Below are 16,370 nucleotides of genomic sequence, written 5' to 3' on the forward strand. Positions count from 1 at the left end.
CTGCAGCTCATTTGCCCACTGTGCTCATGGCTGTGGCTTGTTCACCCTCTACACTCATGGCTTTGTCACCCTCTGTGTCTGTGACTCTGCAGGCCTCTGCCTCTGCACCCATGGCTTGAGCTTCTGCATCTGGGCCCATGGCCCTAGCCTCTGTACCCATGGCTCTGCCCTCAGAGTCCTCCTCCTTTTTCTTAAAGGTAATGCATGTTTGCAGCCACATGGCACTATCAGCCTGTTTCCTCCTTGTAGAATCCCAGAAATCCAATAGCCTTCTTTCATTTCCTCCCATTTCTGTCTCTTTGAGTCCATCCAGACTTGCTGGTATAACATTCTTAAAAGCCTTGTGGATCTCCTGTGTAAGTTGAGAGGATTCATGCCATTAGACAGGTGTATTCTCCATAGATCCTTTCTGCATAATCCCATTTCTTTTCTGTGGCTTCTGCTGAGATAATTGATTGGATCCATGAGTGACATACCTAATCTCTTGAGCAAAAAACTGTCTAGTCACCGCCTCTCAGAGCAAATTCACAAAAGTGAGTTTTCTAATTCTAGCATCCGTTGCAATCTGATAGACTGAGAACCTCCCAAATCTTCAAGTGCTGGTATCTTTTTGCTTAATGTGTCCTTTCTCAGTTTTTCTCTCTTCCTCTTGCATTTTACCATGAGCACCAAGGAGAAACAAGGCCACACCTTCAATACTTTGTTTAGAAGACTGTCACTAAACGTGGAATTTCATCACTTAGAAGTTCTATTTTCTATCCAACAGTAGAACACAATTCAGCTAAGTTTTCTACCACTTCATAATAATAAATAACAACAAAGATCACCTGTCTTCTAGTTTCCAATGATGTGTTCCTCATTTCCTTCTGAGACTTCACCAGAAGCACCTTTAATATTCCTATTTCTACCAATGTTCTGTTCATGACAATATGTTTATTCTCTGGGATGATAGCTTTCTCTACTATGCTCTTCACTTCCTTTGAGCCCTTACTAGAATCACCTTCAGTATCCATATTTCTAGCAACCATCTCTTCAGAACAGTCTAGGCTTTTTCTGTCTTGCACCTCAAAATTCTTCCTCTATCCAGTTCCCAAGCCACTTTCACATTTTTAGGTATTTGTTACAGTATCACCCCTGTTCTCAGCACTGAAATCTGTATTAGTTTCCTAAAGCTGCTAATATGAAGTTCCACAAACTCGATGGCTTAAAACAGCAGAAATTTATTCTCTCACAGTTATCGAAGTCAGAAGTCTAAAATCAACATGTCGGCAGGCCTGTGCTTCCTCCAAAAGGTTCTAAGGGGAGAATCTTTCCTTGCCTCTTTCTGCTTCTGCTGACATCTGATGTTCTTTATCTTGAAGCAGCTGAAGTCCATTTCTTCCTCCATCTTCATATGGCCTTCATCCCTGTATCTCTGTGTCTCAAATCTCACTCTTTCTTATAAGGAAACAAATCTTAAGGCTTAGGGCCCACTCTTCATCCAAGATAATCTTATCTTGGGATACCAAAGACCCTATTTCCAAATAAAACTACATTTACAGATACCAGAGCTCAGGATGTGAACATAGCTTTTTTTTTGGGGGGGGGGTGTCACAATTCAACCCACTACAAGCACCAAAGATGAATCTCAAGTGTCTTTTAAAATGTGAAGGCAAATCATAATACTGTGGACAGAAACACTCAGAATATGAAGACAAATGACCAAAACATTAAAAAGTGATTTTTATTAAGCCATTTTTCTTTTCTCAATCAAAATGTTAAGTATTTTGAGAAACAGTGTTGTTAGAAAGTCCCTTTCTGTTACCAGAATTAAAATATAGCGAAACTTTGGAGAGTAGGCTTAAGATGGGAAAAGTCATAAGAAATTAGAAGAATTTTGAAGAGGTTTACATCCTTACTGAATGGGATGATGTTTGTAGATATATACATAAGGCATAAGTCTTTCCCATTAACTGTTGCAAACTGTCTGCTCTTCCCTCTTTTCCTCCCTCCTCCCCATCCCTCCTTTCTTCCTCCCTCTCTCTTTTCCTTCATCTTTTTTTTTTCTTTCCTCCCTTTCTCCTTTCCATTCCTATCTTTTGTCCTCTGTTTGGCTTGAGTTAGTTTTGAGCATCTGCTTCTGAAGGCACTTTGCCTTTGAAGACTTTAACAAAGTCGAAGATAAATAGTAATTTCTTTTAAATCTGGCACAGAGTGGAGTTTCTTTCTTTCCTCTTAGAGCAAATAATAAGGTGACATTGAAGTAGCAGTAGGAGTAGAGCCAATCCAATCAACAAATTAGCCAGGAATTTAGCCAAAGTTATGCAGGAGACCATATTCTCAGGCTTTGCAGGATTTGGCCTTTATTCTTTAACAGATTGTAGTTGGTAGAGGAGATGTTGTGCTAATGGAGAAATGATAATGACAACAATAATGGCACTGTTATAAACATATCATCTTCTCTTATGAATTTCACTTGAGTAGTTGTTTTCATCTTAGAACAAGAAATTAGCTGTGGCCTGCTTATTCATTTCTCATTTGCTAACTACTAATTCTTTCTTAAAAGTTTGGTTTAGACATGGACATGACGTTTCCATGTCTGGGTTTTGTAAGGTAGCATATAGAAAAATCAATTACTTCTGTGCTGGTGTGAACACATTGTGGGGTTCTTTGCATACCTTCATCATTGTATCTGTTAGAAAACTTCCAGAAGGAGTTTGCTTTGTTATCATGTTTTTGATTGAGAGGAGGCCACAAAGCTGATGGTTCTAGATCTGTGTGCTGATGAAATCCATGCAGTGGTGTTAAGGTGGCCATTAACGGGATAGGGCCAGAGATGAAAATTAATCCTTTGAAAGATTTTGGAAATCTTACGCTAAAGGGACACACATATTAAGGGTGTCTGTTTCAGTACTGGGTACAGTTTATTATGGCACTAATGCTTTATTTCCATATGTAATATTACTGTATACTTTTAGGCTGATTCTTTCATGCTTGTGTTATTTTTTTCCCCTATTTTATATTTGGCTAAATATTTGAATTAGTCTGTGAAACTAACTTGATAAGATTTTGAAGGATTCTGTCATGTGTTGTTGTTACTGATTGTATAGGGAAACTAAGAAATGAGATAGAGTGAGGAGGTAAAGATTAAACATTTATTCAGTGGGAAAGACTTATGCTGTGTCATGCCAGTAAAACCTGCTTTCTTTTAGAAACCAACTAGGCTTGTTGCAGCTGTCAAATGTGGGGTGAGTGAGAGATGGAGAGGTGGTGTTTTGCCGTTTTTGTTCTGTTTTGATAAAGTAGGTGCCTATGGGATAATCTCATCTACTTTGTGCTTCTCTGACATTTACAATTAGGCCATGTTGGTATGTTGGATTCTTCAGATTTTGGTGAGAGGAATTTATACCATTTCTCAGTCAGAACCTTTCAGTGCCTTGGTTAGATGTTATCCCACTACCTGTATTTTGATTTCTTGCCCTGCACATTTCCTTTTGGAATATCTGGAGATGTTTATGGCTGCCTTATCCAATATAGTTGATTAGTTATTTTGTAAGGGATATAATCTTGTGGCTTCAGAGAAAGTGGTAATGAAGCGTGTGTTAGAAAACCTTTCTTAATCAAACTATATTAGCTAATTATGTTCTGCTAATTATGTTCCGTCTAATTATAGACTTGCTCTTGGCCAAAGAATTTGGAAGGTGAAAAGCAACTGCTTTCTAATAGGTGGAATAGAATGGTTGATTGGACTTTGGAGTTTCCTTTCTCCTTCTGTCCCTCCCTCCATCCATTCTTTCCTTCCTACCTTCCTTCCTTCTCTCTTTTTTTAAAGTACTGTAATAAGTCATTCCAAATACATCAGCCAAATGTTGACTTTTACCATCTTTGTTGGAGAGGATTCTGCTGCTATGCATGGATTAACTTATTAGAGGTGATTAGTATGGGTTCTACTTGATTTCACAATGACCAACGATAATATAATGTGAATTACAAAATGTTTTTCCCATAAGCTTGGGCTTAAAAATTTTTTTTTGTATGAATTGTGATTCAAATATCTGAATTGAGTTTTGTCATCAATATAGCAATGAAATTTTAAAGTTTTTTAAAAAAAATTGCTAATTTCTCATTTTCCCATGAAGCATCTATATTTGTTAATTATGTGGTTCCTATTTACATATGTATTTATTCAAAGATAATTTTTCAACACCAATCATGTACAGGCATATTAAAACTATTAGACCTATGTATATTTAATAACTTCGGCAAGGGGTTGGTATTGGAGTGATTGTGGGTAGTAGAGAACTGATTAGAATGTGCTCTGATAATGTTTGAAAAGCACCTTACACATTTTTGTCAGACCAGAATTTCTGGTTGACAGTAATGAACTGGTGAATGACTATTTCAAGTTTTACCAAGAGTGACCTGTTTGTGTCTTGTTTTCATCAGAAGGAGTGACTTATGACACGTTAGTTACTGAGTTTTATATAGAAAACAAACCTGTTGAGGAGCAGTTTGGAATATACTCAAATAGTTCAGTCTTTGTCATGATATTTTTCAATAAACATTGGGCTGGCTATCAGAAGATGTGATTTAGGCTTCACCCTGCCCTTATTGATAACTCAGTGATCTTGAACAAACTTCTTAGCCTCTCCAGGCCTCAGTTTCCTCATTTGTAAAATGAATACATTGGAATAGCTTACCTTTAAAGTCTCTTCTTGTTTAAAAGTCTGTAGTTTTATTTAAGGTGAGGGCATTTTTCTGAATTTTCCCTTTGTAGTGATGGTTTTGGGTTTGACATTTTGAAAGAAAGCTATCATTGTGGTCAAATTTGGTTTTGACTACTTTGAAGAGAGGTTGTAAGTTTTTGGCTCTATATTCTTGAAATAAAAATTTCAGGCCATGTATGACTATTTGGTTATTCCTGTGTTTTTCTTTTGGTAACTGGACAGCCTGGACTGTTACAATGTGGTTGTATGATTACCATCAGTAACTTTGAAGTAAGCAAAGTGGGTTGATTGATCTAATTTTAGCATAAAATATCATAGAATAGCGTTAAGAAATTTGGAAGTGTATTTTAGAAATGATTTAATCCAACTTCCTCATTTAAAAGAAACATGCCCTAAGATGTTAATTAATTAATTAATTAAGGTGTTTATTAATTTAAATGCTGGGCTTATATCAGAAAAAGAGCATTGATCATAATCTCATTCATTTATTCAACAAACAGATATGTGAACCTATTAAGTAGCCTCCTTTTTGGAGACCAAGTTTTAAATACATTTTTAACATTCTTATTATGATGTTAAGTAACTCTCTCCGATGAAGAATGAAACACTCTTCTCACTTCCCAAATATATTTGGCCTTCAAATCCTATCCATTCAATCTCTTTTTTATTCAGTTCTTATTTATTGAACAGGCAATATATACAAGGCACCATTTGAGATATGTATATTCAATGGCAAGTGAAATTTCACCTTCCCAAATTGAACTTAATGTTAGACTTTGAAATCTGCCTAGTATCTGTCTTTTCCTCACCTTCTCAAGTGCCATAGTGCTAGAGTGCCATCAGTATCTTCCCCAATATATAAGGGAGACTGGCAATGAAGAAAAAGTACAAAACAATAAGTAGTGATAGGTGCAGTGATTAAAAATAAAGCATGACTAGTGGACAATGATGAGTGAGCTGTTTTATACACGGTGGGTGGGTCAGGGAACATCTCTCTGGTACACTGGTTTTTGAGTAGTATCCAAAGGAAATGAGTGTGGGCTATCTGGGGTGAAGAGTATATCAAGAATAGCGAATAACAAGTTCAATAGCCTTATAGTAAGAATGTGCTTATAACAACTTGAGGAAGGCCAATGACAACAGATAGAGAGACTTAGGTAGAGACGGGTATAGCTTTGGGCTATGGGAGGGATTATAGAGTTTATTTGCAGTAATGTGGAAGCTACTTGGGAATTTTGATCAGATGTGTGATATTTCATTATTTAACAGATATTTATTGAGCATCCACACTGTGCCTGCTACTATTTTAGGTGCTGTGGATATTGTGTTGAACGATTCCTGCCATCATAAAAATTACATTCTTTGTTATTGCTCTAAAGTTCTAAAGGACTGTTTTGGTTGCAGTATTGGAGGAAGGGTAGACTCAAAGAGGCAAAGACGTTGGGAAATGATTGTGGTGTGGACTAGAGAAGTAGCAGTGGCAATGTTGACAAGTTCTTAGATTTTAGATCATGAGATGGAGATATTAGGAGATTTAAATAAGTAAAATAAATGAACCGATATTTGCAAAGGGTTTAGAACAGTGCCTGGCACACAGTCATATTATTTCAGAGTCTGTTAAAGAAATAAATATAACGATCAAGCCAGTAGGACTTCTGAGGTATTGCATGTGGATTGTGAGGGAAAAAAGGAGAGAAATTAAAAATGATTTTAAGATTTTTTGTCTGAGCAACTGGAAGTTTGGTGGAGGAAAATAAAAGGTTTGACATTGGACATGTTAACTTTGAGATTTCTTATAGATATATGTGTAAAGACCTTAACAGGCAGCTAGATAAATAAATCTGAGGGGTCAGTCATGGCAGGGTTGGATATATAATTTGAGTTGTACAGTGATAATACTTAAGGTTAATTAGAAGTTGAACAATTAAAGAAGAGATCTCATCCTCGGGGAACTCCTACATTTCGAGATTGGGGCAATGAAAAGGAGCCAACAGGACAGACTGAGAAGGAGAAGAACCAAGTAAAGAAAATATTTCAAGAAGGAAAAAGGGTGGATTTGGCATGGTGATTGGCAGCAGCAGAGGCTACATAGTTTTTGAATCTTTCAGATTTTCTTACAAAATTAGACTAAGATAAAGGAAAAAAAATCCATAAATACCATCTTCAAAAGAAAAAAAATAGATGACAGTTGTGTTTATATGAATTCTGGAGCACAAGCTGGTAGAGCTGAACTATTGACAGCAACAAGACGTGCATGTCTATCACATCTGTGCTTGAGTGATGGAGGGGAACATAAACGGGATTTAGGGTGGTCCTGAGGGCCTAGAGACCCAAATATTGCCACCCCAAAAGAAACAGTTCCCAATCAGAGTAGGGGAGTTAGAAGACAGATCTGAGGACAACAGCTAAAACTGGCTGAGTGCTCTGAGCCCTCATTTCTTTTGGAAATACCCAGAGAAAGTACCCTTCTTAAAGTACAGAGGTGCATGGTAAGGGGAATGGTAGGGAGTAGTACAGACACTGAAGGAAGGAGAATGTTCAGATACTGGTAAGGGAGGGGTTCAGAGAAAGCAGATATCAGAAAGTACTGGAGAAGTGGCTACCCTGGAAAAATTTTTAATTACCTTATAATAGCAACAGAAGAGGGAGCCCTAGAATCGTGAAGCTGGGAAAATTCTTCAGGCTAACCTCCACTCCTTATTCAAGAATGCCTACGGGTGATCTGGTACGTGGATACGAGAAAAGGATTGTTGTGGAACTGAGTACAACGATGGAAGCATTTGAAGAATAGCATAAATCAGAAGTAGAATGGTTCAGAAAGGAGAAAAGAGGAATTAAATAAGAAGATATAGCTGATAGACAAAAAAATAAATTAGACATAAAAGAAAAAATTCTAAAATGAAGACGAAGCTTGAAAGAATAAAAGAGTGAATGTAATACTATAGAAAGAAAAAAATAATAAAGCATGGCAAAAAGAAAAATGAAAACTGTCACATAAATGAAGAAAGAATTTGAGAGGAAGGAATAATTATAGAAAACAAGCAAACCAAATCCAATATGGGTATAACTGGAGTCCCTGAAGAGGAAAACTAAAGAGGTGAAACAGAGCTATATGAAAAATGTAATTCAGCCACCTTACAGGAAATAAAAGAAGGCCTATTTTGAAAGTGCACATGTGTACCTGGGAAAATAGATCCCAGTCAGTTATGAGATACAGTCTAGTGACTTTAAAGAAAGTATCCTTCAAAAGAACACCTTGGAAGTCTGTAACTACAATGACTCTGCTTTTTGATTTGCTCAGGATAGTTCTTATTTATCCTAGTTATCCTAGTGCAGTTATTAATAGAAGCCCTTTTATTCTCAAAAGTGACTCACTTTGGAAGAGAAATTTTATAGTCAATCTAAATATAAAATACAGAAAATTAGATCCATGACAGAATTTAAAAAAAATACTTTATGCCAAAAAATAATGTAACATAATTAAGATATTCAAAGAAAGAAAATGTGAATCAGGATTTATATACAGCTAACTGATTTTCTTTTTTTTTTTTTTAAACATCTTTATTGAAGTATAATTGCTTCACAATGGTGTGTTAGTTTCTGCTTTATAACAAAGTGAATCAGCTACAGATATACACACGTTCCCATATCTCCTCGCTCCCGCATGTCCCTCCCTCCCACCCTCCCCATCCCACCCCCCCAGGCAGTCACAAAGCACCGTGCGGATCTCCCTGTGCTATGCGGCTGCTTCCCACTAGCAATCTATTTTACATTTGGTAGTGTATATATGTCCATGACACTCTCATCCTGTCACATCTCACCCCTCCCCCTCCCCATATCCTCTAGTCCATTCTTTAGTAGGTCTGTGTCTTCATTCCCATCTTGCCACTAGGTTCTTCATGGCTTTTTTTTTTTTCCTTAGATTCCATATATATGTGTTAGCATACTGTATTTGTTTTTCTCTTTCTGACTTACTTCACTCTGTATGACAGACTCTAACTCCATCCACCTCATTACAAATACCTCCATTTCATTTCTTTTTATGGCTGAGTAATATTCCATTGTATATATGTGCCACATCTTCTTTATCCATTCATCCGATGATGGACACTTAGGTTGCTTCCATGTCCTGGCTATTGTAAATAGAGCTGCAATGAACATTTTGGTACATGACTCTTTTTGAATTATGGTTTTCTCAGGGTATATGCCCAGTAGTGGGATTGCTGGGTCGTATGGTAGTTCTATTTTTAGTTTGTTAAGGAACCTCCATACTGTTCTCCATAGTGGCTGTATCAATTTACATTCCCACCAACAGTGCAAGAGTGTTCCCTTTTCTCCACACCCTCTCCAGCATTTATTGTTTGTAGATTTTTTGATGATGGCCATTCTGACCGGTGTGAGATGATACCTCATTGTAGTTTTGATTTGCATTTCTCTAATGATTAATGATGTTGAGCATTCTTTCATGTGTCTGTTGGCCATCTGTATATCTTCTTTGGAGGAATGTCTATTTAGGTCTTCTGCCCATTTTTGGATTGGGTTGTTTGTTTTTTTGTTATTGAGCTGCATGAGCTGCTTGTAAATCTTGGAGATTAATCCTTTGTCAGTTGCTTCATTTGCAAATATTTTGTCCCATTCTGAGGGTTGTCTTTTGGTCTTGTTTATTGTTTCCTTTGCTGTGCAAAAGCTTTGAAGTTTCATTAGGTCCCATTTGTTTATTTGTGTTCTTATTTCCATTTCTCTAGGAGCTGGGTCAAAAAGGATCTTGCTGTGATTTATGTCATAGAGTGTTCTGCCTATGTTTTCCTTTAAGAGTTTTATAGTGTCTGGCCTTACACTTAGGTCTTGAATCCATTTTGAGTTTATTTTTGTGCATAGTGTCAGGGAGTGTTCTAATTTCATACTTTTACATGTAGCTGTCCAATTTTCCCAGCACCACTTATTGAAGAGGCTGTCTTTTCTCCACTGTATATGCTTGCCTCCTTTATCAAAGATAAGGTGACCATATGTGCGTGGGTTTATCTCTGGGCTTTCTATCCTGTTCCATTGATCTATATTTCTGTTTTTGTGCCAGTACCAAACTGTCTTGATTACTGTAGCTTTGTAATATAGTCTGAAGTCAGGGAGCCTGATTCCTCCAGCTCCATTTTTCGTTCTCAAGATTGCTTTGGCTATTCGGGGTCTTTTGTGTCTCCATACAAATTGTGAAATTTTTTGTTCTAGTTCTGTGAAAAATGCCAGTGGTAGTTTAATAGGGATTGCATTGAATCTGTAGATTGCTTTGGGTAGTAGAGTCATTTTCACAATGTTGATTCTTCCAATCCAAGAACATGGTATATCTCTCCATCTATTTGTATCATCTTTAATTTCTTCCATCAGTGTCTTATAATTTTCTGCATACAGGTCTTTTGTCTCCTTAGGTAGGTTTATTCCTAGATATTTTATTCTTTTTGTTGCAATGGTAAATGGGAGTGTTTTCTTAATTTCACTTTCAGATTTTTCATCATTAGTATATAGGAATGCAAGAGATTTCTGTGCATTAATTTTGTATCCTGCTACTTTACCAAATTCATTGATTAGCTCTAGTAGTTTTCTGGTGCCAGTTTTAGGATTCTCTATGTATACTATCATGTCATGTGCAAACAGTGACAGCTTTACTTATTCTTTTCCGATTTGGATTCCTTTTATTTCTTTTTCTTCTCTGATTGCTGTGGCTAACACTTCCAAAACTATGTTGAATAATAGTGGTGAGAGTGGGCAACCTTGTCTTGTTCCTGATCTTAGTGGAAATGGTTTCAGTTTTTCACCATTGAGGACAGTGTTGGCTGTGGGTTTGTCATATATGGCCTTTATTATGTTGAGGAAAGTTCCCTCTATGCCTACTTTCTGCAGGGCTTTTATCATAAATCGGTGTTGAATTTTGTCGAAAGCTTTCTCTGCATCTATTGAGATGATCATATGGTTTTTCTCCTTCAATTTGTTAATATGGTGTATCACATTGATTGATTTGCGTATATTGAAGAATCCTTGCATTCCTGGGATAAACCCCACTTGATCATGGTGTATGATCCTTTTAATGTGCTGTTGGATTCTGTTTGCTAGTATTTTGTTGAGGATTTTTGCATCTATGTTCATCAGTGATATTGGCCTGTAGTTTTCTTTCTTTGTGACATCTTCGTCTGGTTTTGGTATCAGGGTGATGGTGGCCTCGTAGAATGAGTTTGGGAGTGTTCCTCCCTCTGCAATATTTTGGAAGAGTTTGAGAAGGATAGGTGTTAGCTCTTCTCTAAATACTTGATAGAATTCGCCTGTGAAGCCATCTGGTCCTGGGCTTTTGTTTGTTGGAAGGTTTATAATCACAGTTTCAATTTCAGTGCTTGTGATTGGTCTGTTCATATTTTCTATTTCTTCCTGGTTCAGTCTCGGCAGGGTGTGCATTTCTAAGAATCTGTCCATTTCTTCCAGGTTGTCCATTTTATTGGCATAGAGTTGCTTGTAGTAATCTCTCATGATCTTTTGTATTTCTGCAGTGTCAGTGGTTACTTCTCCTTTTTCATTTCTAATTCTATTGATTTGAGTCTTCTCCCTTTTTCTCTTGATGAGTCTGGCTAATGGTTTATCAATTTTGTTTATCTTCTCAAAGAACCAGCTTTTAGTTTCATTGATTTTTGCTATTGTTTCCTTCATTTCTTTTTCATTTATTTCTGATCTGATCTTTATGATTTCTTTCCTTCTGCTAGCTTTGGGGTTTTTTTGCTCTTCTTTCCCTAATTGCTTCAGGTGCAAGGTTAGGTTGTTTATTCGAGATGTTTCCTGTTTCTTGATATAGGCTTCTATTGCTATAAACTTCCCTCTTAGCACTGCTTTTGCTGCGTCCCATAGGTTTTGGGTCATCATGTCTCCATTGTCATTTGTTTCTAGGTATTTTTTGATTTCCCCTTTGATTTCTTCAGTGATCACTTCGTTATTAAGTAGTGTATTGTGTAGCCTCCATGTGTTTGTATTTTTTACAGATCTTTTTCCTGTAATTGATATCTAGTCTCATAGCGTTGTGGTCGGAAAAGATACTTGATATGATTTCAATTTTCTTAAATTTACCAAGGCTTGATTTGTGACTCAAGATATGATCTATCCTGGAGAATGTTCCATGAGCACTTGAGAAAAATGTGTATTCTGTTGTTTTTGGGTGGAATGTCCTATAAATATCAATTAAGTCCATCTTGTTTAATGTATCATTTAAAGCTTGTGTTTCCTTATTTATTTTCATTTTGGATGATCTGTCCATTGGTGAAAGTGGGGTGTTAAAGTCCCCTACTATGATTGTGTTACTGTCAATTTCCCCTTTTGTGGCTGTTAGTATTTGCCTTATGTACTGAGGTGCTCCTATGTTGGGTGCATAAATATTTACAATTGTTATATCTTCTTCTTGGATCGATCCCTTGATCATTATATAGTGTCCTTCTTTGTCTCTTGTAATAGTCTTTATTTTAAAGTCTATTTTGTCTGATATGAGAATTGCTACTCCAGCTTTCTTTTGATTTCCATTTGCATGGAATATCTTTTTCCATCCCCTCACTTTCAGTCTGTATGTGTCCCTAGGTCTGAAGTGGGTCTCTTGTAGACAGCATATATATGGGTCTTGTTTTTGTATCCATTCAGCCAGCCTGTGTCTTTTGGTGGGAGCATTTAATCCATTTACATTCAAGGTAATTATCGATATGTATGTTCCTATTCCCATTTTCTTAAATGTTTTGGGTTTGTTATTGTAGGTGTTTTCCTTCTCTTGTGTTTCTTGCCTAGAGAAGTTCCTTTAGCATTTGTTGTAAAGCTGGTTTGGTGGTGCTGAACTCTCTCAGCTTTTGCTTGTCTGTAAAGGTTTTAATTTCTCCATCAAATCTGAATGAGGTCCTTGCTGGGTAGAGTAACCTTGGTTGTAGGTTTTTCTCCTTTATCACTTTAAGTATATCCTGCCACTCCCTTCTGGTTTGCAGAGTTTCTGCTGAAAGATCAGCTGTTAACCTTATGGGGATTCCCTTGTGTGTTATTTGTTGTTTTTCCCTTGCTGCTTTTAATATGTTTTCGTTATATTTAATTTTTGATAGTTTGATTAATATGTGTCTTGGCGTGTTTCTCCTTGGATTTATCCTGTTTGGGACTCTCTGTGCTTCCAGGACTTGATTAACTATTTCCTTTCCCATATTAGGGAAGTTTTCAACTATAATCTCTTCAAATATTTTCTCAGTCCCTTTCTTTTTCTCTTCTTCTTCTGGGACCCCTATAATTCGAATGTTGGTGCGTTTAATGTTGTCCCAGAGGTCTCTGAGACTGTCCTCAGTTCTTTTCATTCTTTTTTCTTTATTCTGCTCTGCAGTAGTTATTTCCACTATTTTATCTTCCAGGTCACTTATCCGTTCTTCTGCCTCAGGTATTCTGCTATTGATCCCGTCTAGAGTATTTTTAATTTCATTTATTGTGTTTTTCATCGTTGCTTGGTTCCTCTTTAGTTCTTCTACATCCTTGTTAAATGTTTCTTGCATTTTGTCTATTCTATTTCCAAGATTTTGGATCATATTTACTATCATTATTCTGAATTCTTTTTCAGGTAGACTGCCTATTTCCTCTTCATTTGTTAGGTCTGGTGTGTTTTGACCCTGCTCCTTCACCTGCTGTGTGGTTTTTTGTCTTCTCATTTTGCTTATCTTACTGTGTTTGGGGTCTCCTTTTCACAGGCTGCAGGTTCGTAGTTCCCGTTGTTTTTGGTATCTGTCCCCATTGGCTAAGGTTGGTTCAGTGGGTTGTGTAGGCTTCCTGGTGGAGGGGACTAGTGCCTGTGTTCTGGTGGATGAGGTTGGATCTTGTCTTTCTGGTGGGCACGTCCACGTCTGGTGGTGTGTTTTGGGGTGTCTGTGGCCTTATTATTATTTTAGGCAGCCTCTCTGCTACTGGATGGGGCTGTGTTCCTGTCTTGCTAGTTGTTTGGCATAGGGTGTCCAGCACTGTAGCTTGCTGGTCGTTGAGTGAAGCTGGGTCTTGACGTTGAGATGGAGATCTCTGAGAGATTTTCGCCGTTTGGTGTTACGTGGAGCTGGGAGGTCTCTTGTGGACCAGTGTCCTGAAGTTGGCTCTCCCACCTCAGAGGCACAGCCCTGATACCTGGCTGGAGCACCAAGAGCCTTTCGTCCAGACGGCTCAGAATAAAACGGAGAAAAAAATAGAAAGAAAGAAGGAAAGAGGATAAAATAAAATAAAATAAAGCTATTTTAATAAAAAATAAGAAAAAAAATTATTAAGAAGAAATGTATTCAGAAAATTTTTTTTTTAATTTTTAAAAATAGATTTATTAATTTTTTATAGTAAAAAATAAGAAAAAATTATTAAGAAATAAATTTATTAAGAAAATTTTTTTAATTTTTTAAAATAAAAAATATGAAAAAACTTATTAAAAATTTTTTTTTAATTTCTAAAAATAGAAAATAAGGAAAAAATTATTAAGAAAACATTTATTAGGAAAAAGAAATTTTTTTTGAGTAAAAAAAAAAAAAAAACACGGACGGACCTAACCCTAGGACTAATGGTGAAAGCAAAGCTATACAGACAAAATCTCACCCAGAAGCATACACATATACACTCACAAAAAAAGGAAAAGGGGAAAAATTAATATATTCTGCTCCCAAAGTCCACCTGTTGAATTTGGGATGATTCGTTGTCTATTCAGGTATTCAACAGATGCAGGCACATCTAGTTGTTTGTGGAGCTTTAATCCGCTGCTTCTGAGGCTGCTGGGAGAGACTTCCCTTTCTCTTCTTTGTTCGTACAGCTCCCGGAGTTCAGCTTTGGATTTGGACCCGCCTCTGCGTGTAGGTCGCCTGAGGGCATCTGTTCCCCGCCCAGACAGGACGGGGTTAAAGGAGCAGCTGCTTCGGGGGCTGTGGCTCACTCAGACCGGTGGGAGGGAGCGGTACGGAGGAGGTGGGGTGAGCCTGCGGCGGCAGAGGCCGGCTTGACGTTGCAGCAGCCTGAGGCGTGCCGTGCATTCTCCCGGCGAAGTTGTCCCTGGATCACGGGACCCTGGCAGTGGCGAGCTGCTCAGGCTCCCAGGAGGGGCGGTGTGGAGAGTGACCTGTGCTTGCACACAGACTTCTTGGTGGCGGCAGCAGCAGCCCTAGCGTCTCCTGCCCGTCTCTGGGGTCCGCGCTGAGAACCGCGGCTCACGCCTGTCTCTGGGGTCCGCGCCGTTAGCCGCGGCTCGCGCCCGCCTCTGGGGCCTGCGCTGATAGCCGCGGCTCGCGCCCGTCTCTGGAGCTCGCCTAGGTGGCGCTCTGAATCCCCTCTCCTTGTGCACCACGAAACAAAGAGGGAAGAAAAAGTCTCTTGCCTCTTCGGCAGCTGCAGACTTTTTCCCGGATTTCCTCCCGGCTAGCACCGAAGCCCGAGCCTCAGCTCCCAGGCCCCGCCTGCCCCGGCGGCTGAGCAGACAAGCCTCTTGGGCTGGTGAGTGCCACTCAGCACCGATCCTCCGTGCGGGAATCTCTCCTCTCTGCCCTCTGCACCCCTGTTGCTGCGCTCTCCTCCGTGGCTCCGAAGCTTCCCGCCTCTGCCACCCACAGTCTCTGCCCACGAAGGGGCTTCCTAGTGTGTGGAAACCTTTCCTTCTTCACAGCTCCCTCCCACTGGTGCAGGTCCCATCCCTATTCTTTTGTCTCTGTTATTTCTTTTTTCTTTTGCCCTACCCAAGTACGTGGGGATTTTCTTGCCTTTTGGGAGGTCTGACGTCTTCTGCCAGCGTTCAGTGAGTGTTCTGTAGGAACAGTTCCACTTGTAGATGTATTTCTACTGTATCTGTGGGAAGGAAGGTGATCTCCGCGTCTTACTCTTCCGCCATCTTGCCCCTCTCCCCCCCCAGCTAACTGATTTTCGATTTTAAAAGCTGCAAGTGGTTCGCGGCATTCAAAAAGAGAATGTTATTCTCTTGGTTGTTTATGAGTAATCTTTCACCCCAATGAATTCCAAGAAGTAAAATTATAAAACCAGCATTCTCTGATCAGAATGAGACAAAATTAGAAATGAATAACAAAATCAAAGAAAAAACACCTTTCAGCTTAGAAATTAAATTGACACAAAGATACTATTTCTTTCTTGCACCAGTGTGTTTTTTTTGTATTAGGATAAAATTTGCATAATATAAAATTCACCATTTAGAACATTTTAAAGTATAGAGTTTAGTGTTTTTTAGTATATTCACAATGTTGTTGTATTGTCACTAGTATCTAGTGCCAGATAGTGTCATCACCTCAAGAAGAAGCCCTGTATGCATTAAGCAGTTCTTCCCTAGTTCCCTCTCCCCCAGCACCTGGCAATTGCTAATGTACTTGCTGTCTCTAGATTTACCTATTTTGGACATTTCATATAAAATGAAATCATGCAATATGTGGCCATTTGTGTCTAGCTACTTGCACTTAGCATAATGGTTTCAAGGTTCTTCCATGTTAAAGCATGTATCGTTTCATTCCTTTTATGGGTGAATAATATTCCCTTGTATGTATAATACTTCATTTTGTTTATTTATTAGCTGATGAACATTTACATTGTTTTTACTTTTTTTGCTATTCTTAATAATGCTGATATGAACATTTGTGTCCAAGTTTTTGTGTGAATGTATATTTT

The 16,370-nt window shown here is 38.2% G+C and overlaps 1 protein-coding gene across 10 annotated transcripts in view; it reads left to right on the forward strand.

Moving 5' to 3' along the window:
* The window catches only part of CCDC91 (coiled-coil domain containing 91), a 371,740-nt gene that overhangs the window by 172,968 nt on the left and 182,402 nt on the right, over positions 1–16,370 (forward strand). The gene's annotated exons all lie outside the window — the stretch shown is intronic.

Source organism: Balaenoptera musculus, chromosome 10 (assembly GCF_009873245.2).
Source record: "Balaenoptera musculus isolate JJ_BM4_2016_0621 chromosome 10, mBalMus1.pri.v3, whole genome shotgun sequence".
Classification (NCBI taxonomy): domain Eukaryota; kingdom Metazoa; phylum Chordata; class Mammalia; order Artiodactyla; family Balaenopteridae; genus Balaenoptera; species Balaenoptera musculus.